We start from the raw sequence: 9,129 nt of genomic DNA on the forward strand, positions 1-9,129 counted from the left end.
ACCGGTCTTCTGTGTCCTTCGCGCTGGGAGTTGGAGACTGCAGCTGTTCCTATTCGGCCATCTTGCTCCGCCCCCCGCAGACCCGGAACCTTGGCTCTTAGGCCCAAGGAGTTTCCAGGGGACCCCTGGAAGTCCCAGTGCATTGCAGTCTTAGCACATTTCTGGAGAAGGTGAGGGAGAAGAAGAGAGAAATGAAAGAAAATTTCTGGATGAAGGGAAGACAGGAAAGATAGAGGAAGAAAGGAGGGAGGGAGATTGAATAAAAGAAAGAGGGAGAAGGTAAAGAAGGAAAGAGAGAAAGAGAATATATATACATAATGCTTTTAGGTGTTACCTTTGATCAGGGCCATTGACCAAGGTCAGCTTTCTCCAAAGTGTTTTCAGAGGAGGGTCCATGTCCTATAAGGTATTAATTGGTGTTTTATGGGGGAAATTTTTAAAAAGTGGGGCAGAGAAATCTGCATGTCCCATCCATTTGGGAAGTGTTTCATTCAACAGATTTCTCTGCTGTAGCTCCTCTCAGAGCCTTTTGTAAACTGGAGTGCATTATGGAGCTCCAAGATGGGGCCATAGTATATAATTTCTCCTTACATTATTTTATTGAGAAATTGTTTATTCAAGGACAAGCATTCTGAGAAGTGAAGTTTTTGAAATAATGATCCAGGCCTTTCCTCAACACTGAGCTATTTCTTTTCCTTTCTTTTCTTTTCTTCTTCTTTTTTTTTAATCATGCAACAAAACCTTTATTAACATTTTGAACAGGTTCAGCTGTTACCGAAACTTGTAATTTCTAAACTTAAGTTGGGGCAAATGGCTATACTGCAGAGAAATGCCATCACTGGGCACTGTGAATGCAAGACTGGAGAATTAACAGCCACGCCTCAGGTGAAGGACCAGGTGCAGGGTCGACTCTTTCTGGATGTCATAGTCAGAAAGAGTGCAGCCATCTTCCAGCTGCTTGCCTGCAAAGATGAGCCTCTGCTGGTCGGGGCTGGGGGTAGGGGGTGACTTCTTTATCTTGGACCTTGGCCTTCGCATTTTTGATGGTGTCACTGGGCTCCACTTCCAGGGTGATGGTCTTGCCAATCAGGGTCTTCACAAAGATCTGCATACTACATCTCAGACACAGGGCGAGGTGCAGGGTCGACTCTTTCTGGATGTTATAGTCAGAAAGAGTGTGGTCATCTTCCACCTGCTTGACTGCAAAGTTAAGCGTCTGCTGCTCGGGGAGAATGCCTTCCTTATCCTGGATCTTGGCCTTCACATTTTCGATGGTGTCACTGGGCTCCACCTCAAGGGCAATGGTCTTGCAGGTAAGGCTGTTCACGAAGATCTGCATTTTGACCTGTTAGCGGATACGAAGATGCTGCAAAACACCAATCATGTCCAGCCACAGGGACACCACCACACACTCGCCCAACAAAGCCAGTCACCCCTACCACTGAGCTATTTCTATGTGGGTTCTTCCCTTGGCCCTTAGGCTGGGATAAATCCCTGTCTTCATGCAAAGTTAGAGACATGATTAGATACAAGATCTACAATATTTGTGGATAAAAACCAAACAGTTGCTTAAGAAAACTACAACTATTTTTTTTTTTTTTGCTGACACCAGAGTGAAATTTCCCCCATTCATCTCCCATCAGCCTTTGGTAGGAGCACAAAAGCTACCTGCTAGGCACATTCCAGCACCATGCTCATGACACCAACCCTCGTTCATTCATTCCTTGACTCGTTTACATTCAAACTCTGTCCTCATTTCCTGCTCTGCTGCTGGTTCTGGCTCCAAGCACTTCTTTTTTTTTTTTTTTTTTTTGAGACAAAGTCTCACTGTCACCCAGGCTGGAGTGCAGTGGCGCGATCTCAGCTAAGTGCAACCTCTGCCTCCTGGGTTCAAGGGATTCTCCTGTGTCAGCCTCCCAAATAACTGGGAGTGAGCTACCACACCCAGCTAATTTTTGTATTTTTAGTAGAGACAGAGCCATGTTAGCCAGGCTGGTCTTGAACTCCTAACCTCGGGTGATCCACCCGCCTTGGCTTCCCTAAGTGCTGGGATTACAGGTGTGAGTCGTTGCACCTGACCTCCAAGCACTTCTTATTCTGTCCCCGACTTAGATGCCCATGCCTGACTCCCATTCCATCAAAGTTGAAAATGTCCTGATTTGTTTTCTGGTGTTTTGACAATCAGTGCGCTTGCTTTTTTTTTTTTTTTGAGACGGGGTCTTGCTCTGTCGCCCAGGCTGGAGTGCAGTGGTGCGATTTCGGCTCACTGCAAGCTCCGCCTCCCAGGTTCTTGCCATTCTCCTGCCTCAGCCTCCCGAGTAGCTGGGAATTTGAGACACTCTCGCTCTTGTCGCATAGGCTGGAGTGCAATGGTATGATCTCGGCTCAGTGCAACCTCTGCCTCCTGGATTCAAGCAATTATTCTGCTTCAGCATCCCGAGTAGCTGGGATTACAGGTGCCTGCCACCATGCCTGGATAATTTTTGTATTTTTAGTAGAGACAGGGTTTCACCATGTTGACCAGGCTGGTCTGGAACTACTGACCTTGTGATCCGCCCGCCTTGGCCTCCCAAGCTCTTGCAGTTTTTGGTACATTCTTTGGCTTTGCCTTCTCCTCTGAACTCAGGGTCTCTAATGTCTTCACAGTCAAGACCAGTCTCCAGTGCAGCTCCTCACCTTGGATAACCCCACTTGTAACTCAGGTGGCTCATCTGCAGCTCAGTTCCCTCAGTCAGAATAAGCGACAAGCCTCATCTCCACCTCCTCCCGGGATTCACGTACCACCTATCCTCTGAGCCTCTTCTAGTGTCTCAACTGTGCCAGGGTCAGGAAGATTTTTCTTGTAGTGATCTAAATGTTTCTTCCAATGGATGAGTCAGTTACTTCCTCCTGTTTCTTCACAAGGGCAGTGGAGAATGTTGCAGAGGGGCATACTGGGCATTGGCGTATTAGTGCTGAGGTGGGCAGGTCCCTCTCTGCTGCTTGGCAACTCTGCATTCTTCCTCCTGAAAAGGAATAACTCCCACCCTAGTGTAACCCTCCAGATGCCCTCTGAGGACCTCCATGGTATGGAAGGTGCTGGCAAAGTTGACTTAGGTCTGGTTTTCACTGCCAACCCCCTCATGTCACTGAAATGGTGACAACCCCCAGGACCCCCATCCCTGAGAGAACTCCCTCTAGAGACACAATTTCAAGGACTCTGGGTAGGATTGCCCAGTGGACACAATCCTCTGGGCAGGCTTATGAGACACTGCCCCAAATGTTCTCCTTCTGTGCAGATTCACTGCTTCCTCTGCAGACTCATGGCGTTCACTGCTCCCCACTGCAGGCATTTACTCCCTTTATCTTTCATTTGTGAGAGAGATATAAATATATGGCAGGAAAATTACCTTTACCCAGAAGCTTAGGGGGAATGAATAAAGGAACCAAAGCACTTAGGCTTCCCTGGCACACCACCCATGAGCTCTGGGAGGGATTAGAAAGAGTAATTAACTACTCTTAGAAGCCTCTTAGATCTGCTTTATTCTACTTTCTACAAATGAGGTTCCAACAAGTGGGGCCAAGTAGGAGCATACAATGTGGGGGAACTTAGGCATCGCTCTGTCTCCAAAACTAACAGGAAAAGTAGGCAGTGGGAAAGGTGCACGTGAAAGGAATTATGTTTTTAGAAGGTCCACTTATTTTTCCCCAAATACAATTATGGTCTGCTCATTATAGACATTTTGGAAAATGTAGAAAAGTAGAAAGAATAAAAATTTGTCTATGAAGATAAATGGGGGAAATTCCTCTCTGGTGTTAGCAAAAGAAATAGTTGTATTTTTCTTTAGCAACTGTTCGGTTTTTATCCACATTGTAGATCTTGTATGTAATCATGTCTTTAACTTTGCACAAGTTGCTGGAAAACTCTGCAATGTTCATTTGTGAAATAACTAATTATTTTTGAACAATGTTTATTAAATGCCCACCATGTGCCAGGAACTCTGCTAGGCTTTGAGGATGCATGACTGAGCCAAACAGATGTGTGGTTGCCCATGCATACACACCATTCATAGGCAGTATGACCTGATGGATGCTGACAGGCATTAATAGGACTCATGGAGTGTGTAGCTAGCACTGTTTGAGCACTTTGCATCTGTGTCAGGAAAATTTAATTTCTTCATTGTATAAATATTCTTCCAGAATTTCTCCCTTCTCCTCACTCCAAGAGGACTAGCTCACACAATTGTGCTTTCTCCTATGGGTGAGGTTGCCAGAGGACAGCTCTGCCCTCAGCTTTTGTGGAAGTCTCTTGGCATAATGTCTTGGGTGAGATTGTGACTGGGGTCCAAGAGGAAGAGGGGACAGAGGAGCGTGGGATGAGGAAGGAGGGTGGAATCTCAGAGCTAACAGCCTCTGAAGACCTGAAGGGCAACAGTGGGGGCTGGCTGAAAGTATTGTGGACCTGTGAGTTTCTCCCTGGGGAGACTCAGCAGGGAAAGGCTGGTAGCAAACCAGGCAGGAAGACTCCAGGTACCTGTGTTCCCAGCAATAGCAAAGGCCATCAGACTCCCACTTGGGAAGAGAGTAACCCAGCCACCTGACTCAAGGGACCATGGAGACCTTGACAGTGGGCATCTGCTTGCTAACCAGGGTAAGTGATGACAGGGTGTCCCAGTGTTTCAGGATTCTTGAGACCCTTGGGCCTTTGTAGAACTCGTCTAAGCTGCTTAGGTCACACACTTAATCCGTTTTGTGCTGCTATATATCTGAGACTGGGTAATTTATAAAGAACAGAAATTTCTCACAGTTCTGGAGGCTGGGAAGTCCAAGACCAAGGTGCTGGCAAATTCATTGTCTGGTGAGGGTCTGGCCTCTGCTCCACTCTGGCACCTTGAATGTGGCATCCTCCAGGGGGTGTGCTGTGTCTTCACATGGCAGAGGAAGACGGGCAAAGAGGGGCAAACTCTGTCAAGTCCTTTTTATAAGAGCACCTAATTCCATTCACGAGGGCAGAGCTCTCATGACTCAGTTACTTTCCAAAGGCTGTGCCTCCCAATATCGTTGCCCTGAGGTCACCTGAATTTTGGAGGGGATGCATTCAAACCATAGCACACACTAGTCTTAAGTTCTCTTTGCAACCCAACAGTAGCCAATATTAGCTCACTCCCATCAAATGTTGTCCCACAGCACTGAACTAGCATGTTTTAGCAAGAAGAAAACATACTCTTCCTGCTACTGGCTCTTATATACTCAGAGAGTTCCAGCTCTGTCCTCCTAGGTGCTTCAACCACTACCTGCTATGCAAGATTCACTCAATACAGATTTAATATTATACCATGAGCAGGATTTTTGTCCATTTACAGGAACAAAAGCAACTGGATTTTTCCAGACCAATAGCTCAAGCAACTGGAATTTTCCAGACCCTAGCTCAGCAAGGGATTGTTCATAGATCAAGTCTCTGTGCCATACCTACATGTCCAAGTTGAAGGTCTTTGCTAGATTCTTATACTCAGTGTATGCAAAGATGATGAATATCTCTCGATTATTCCAATTAGTCTTCATAGTTGACCAGTGAGGGCCTATTTCTAGCATCTTCAGGTGGACTAACACACCATTACTATTATCAATTGTATTAGTTTCCTTTGACTGACATAAGAAATTTCCATAAACTTGGTGGCTTAAAACAACAGAAATGTTTCCTTTTTCAGCTCTGGAGGTCACAAGTCCAAGACTAAAGTATCAGCAGAGCTGTGTTCCCTCCAGAGGCTTTAGGGAAGAATTTGTTCCCTTACTCTTCTAGCTTCTGGTGGCTCCAGGCATTCCTTGGCTTGCAGCTGCATTGCTCTAACCTCCGCCTGTCTTGACGTTGCCTCTTCCTCTTTGGTAGATGTAATCTGCCACTGCAGAAGAATCTACCACTCTTTCTCATAAGGACATTTATCATTAGACTTAGGGTCTACCTGGCTAATGTAGGATAATCTCTTTATCTGAAGATCCTTCATTACATCTGCAAAGAGTCTTTTTCCAAATAAGGTAACACTCATGTTCACATTGATAAATAAGACCCCCTAAAAAGATGTATCCACATCCTAATCCCTGGAATCTTATTTATCAGTGTGAATATGAGTGTTGCCCTTACCTGTTGACATAACATCTGTGTGTGTATTAGTATGTTCTTGCACTGCTATAAAGAAATACCCGAGACTGCGTAATTTATAACAAAAAGAGGTTTGATTGGTGGACGGTTCTGTGGGCTGTACAGGAAACATGGTGGCATCTGCTTGGCTTCTGGGGAGGCCTCAGGAAACTTAGAATCATGGCAGAGGCAAAGGGGGAGCAAGGCATCTCACACGGTGGGAGCAGGAGCAAGAGAGAGGTGGGGAAAGTGCTACACATTTTTAAACAACCAGATCTCATGATAACTCATTCACTATCATGAGAACAGCATCAAAGAGATGTTGCTAACCCATTCATGAAGGACCATCATCACGATCTGGCCACCTCCCACCAGGCTCCACCTCCAACACTGGGGATTACAATTCGACATATCAGTGTGGTAGAGTGCCTTGTCCTCAATTCTTCACCCCTCCCTATTTCCCATTGCCATGTGGGTTTGCAGTTCCTCCTCCTAGAGGCAGAATATTGCCTCATCCCATTGAGATGGGGGTTGGCCACAGAATTGTGCTTCAGAATTGAGCCCGTACTCTTGTGCTTCAGCTATTGCCATGAAAAGAGCACAATCCAGCTAGTCCACAGCTCTAACGTGGGTTAGAAAGACATGGAGATGGCATGGATTCAGCCTGCAATTTGAAATCCAGCCCAGTTAAGCTTAACCTAGATCAGTCAATTGATGGCTAACCTACTGGTACCTAAGTAAGACTCATTGGTTGTTGTTTTAGGCCATGCTACCCTATTTTGGAATGGCATATTGCAGCAATGGCTGACTGATACATCCTCTGCCTCCGTACTTGTCATAGCCACCTCCCTCCATCCACATCCCCACTGTTACTGCTACATTACTATTTAGGGGTACCAGCAACACTAGCAGGACTTAGAACCCTAGGTGCTAAGGTCACTCCTTGCCATAAGACTGGGTTCCTGAGGGGCATGCCCGGGCCTTGGGAGAGAGGGAGATGGGTCCTCTTCCTATCTTGCACCTTGCTGCAACTGCCCGCTCCTGAAATCTTCCCAGGGGAGACCTAGCGTCTGCATATAGCCAGTTTTCTGAAGATGAGCCTGCAGATCTAGCCACCCCCCTCACCCCATCTGTAGGTTTGGCATCTCTCCAGCTGGTTATAGACATGGATATTGGTGACTTGAATTGAACCAGCCAACTTAAATTGACTTCCATCCTTTCCACCTCTCTAACTGCCCACACCCAGACCTTTGCTTCTAGCATTCTTGAGGGGAGTGGTATCATGGCAGAGAAACTTTTTGGAGACACAAAAGGGGACAGCCAATCTAAATTCCTGGGACTTCAGTAATTAGCAGCCAGCCAGGGTGACCACCAGTGTTTTTCTCTGAGTGGTAGGATTATGGAAGTTTTAAAAACAGTTCTTTGTTCTGTGAATTTTCTAAGTCCTCCAAATTGGATATTTTTATTGAATCTGAGAAACAATAAATGTCAATAAAACCAATGAAACAGCCCCACTGCTTTGAGTGAAGCCCCGAGGGCTGGGACGAGTTGGGAGGCAGGCGGGGTGGCTGTGACAGTAGATGAAACCATAGCCAGGGGAGTCAGCACCCAGCACCTCTTGCAGCAGCAGCCCACCACTCTGGAGTTCACCCTCGTCACTTGGTGCTGGCCTCCCCCAATGGTCAGGGCTTCTAACCTTGGGCAGCTTGCAAAGAAGGTATGGTGGAGACCTGAGGACTCAGTGAGGGAGTAGGACCAAATCAGACTAAATGCATCAGCACCGTAGGGGTTCCTTGATCTGTGTGGTAAATGGATTTTGGAAAAATCATGCGAATTACAATTTTAAATCTAAAACCATTTTACATGTGCCTGGGGAGTTTCCTGAATAAAAGGATCCTATTGTGAAGCCTTGAGTTAAGTGAATAATCCCTCTCCATTTTCTCTTTGGCATAAATCTGGATTTTCACTTAGAGTGTTTTAGGTTTCCATGAAAAGGCAGATGATAGGAGTTCTGGAAAAGCATATCCTGGAACTTCTGCTTAGGTTTTATGGCCAGTGGCATCATCTGTAGTTGGATTATGGCCCCTGTTTAAGTCCTAGTCCTGGACCTAATATGCTATGTCCTGCCTGGGGTGCTCTCCCCCTAGAAATGTCTATGGCTTCCTCCCCTCTCATCCTTAAGGCTTGTGGTCAAATGCCACTTACCTTTTTAGTGAAACCTTGCACATCATCGTATTTAAAATTGTAATTCTCCAGTACCCTCTTGCCCTTTTGCCTGTTTAATTTTCCCCATGGTACTTATTAATACTCGTTGTACTGTAGGCACACCTGGGTATTGTGATTCATTTGATTGCACTTTACAGATATTGTGTTTATTTATTCTTCTTCTTCTTATTTATTTATTTATTTATTTATTTTGAGACAGAGTCTTGCTCTGTCGCCCGGGCTGGAGTGCAGTGGCACGATCTCGGCTCACTGCAAGCTCCGCCTCCCGGGTTCAAGTCATTCTCCTGCCTCAGCCTCCCGAGTAGCTGGGACTACAGGCACCCGCCACCACACCTTGCTAATTTTTTGTATTTTTAGTAGAGACGGGGTTTCACAGTGTTAGCCAGGATGGTCTTGATCTCCTGACCTGATCCGCCCACGTCTGCCTCCCAAAGTGCTGGGATTACAGGTGTGAGCCACCATGCCGGGCCAAATATTGTGTTTATTACAAACTGAAGGTTTGTGGCAACTCTGAGTGGAGCAAGTCTATCAGTATCATTTTTCCAACAGCATTTGCTCACGTTGTGGCTCTGTATCGTATTTTGGAAATTCTCACATTTCAAACTTTATCATTATTATATCTGTTGTGGTGATCTGTGATCAGTGATCTTTGATGTTACTGTTGCAATTGTTTTGGGTCACATGAACTGTGCTCATATAAGATGATGAACTTAACCCGTAAATGTCATATGTGTTCTGACTGCTCCACTGATTGGCCATTCTGCCATCTCTCTCTCTCTCCTTGGGCC

General features: G+C 45.9%; 1 pseudogene across 1 annotated transcript; it reads right to left on the reverse strand.

Moving 5' to 3' along the window:
• Positions 1–727: 727 nt before the first annotated feature.
• LOC105508805 lies at positions 728–1,434 on the reverse strand (annotated as a pseudogene). The gene has a single exon (XR_001001338.1). The product of XR_001001338.1 is annotated as a polyubiquitin-like (transcript).
• Positions 1,435–9,129: the final 7,695 nt, after the last annotated feature.

The sequence above is a fragment of the Colobus angolensis genome, unplaced genomic scaffold, assembly GCF_000951035.1.
Source record: "Colobus angolensis palliatus isolate OR3802 unplaced genomic scaffold, Cang.pa_1.0 Scaffold168, whole genome shotgun sequence".
NCBI classification, from domain to species: domain Eukaryota; kingdom Metazoa; phylum Chordata; class Mammalia; order Primates; family Cercopithecidae; genus Colobus; species Colobus angolensis.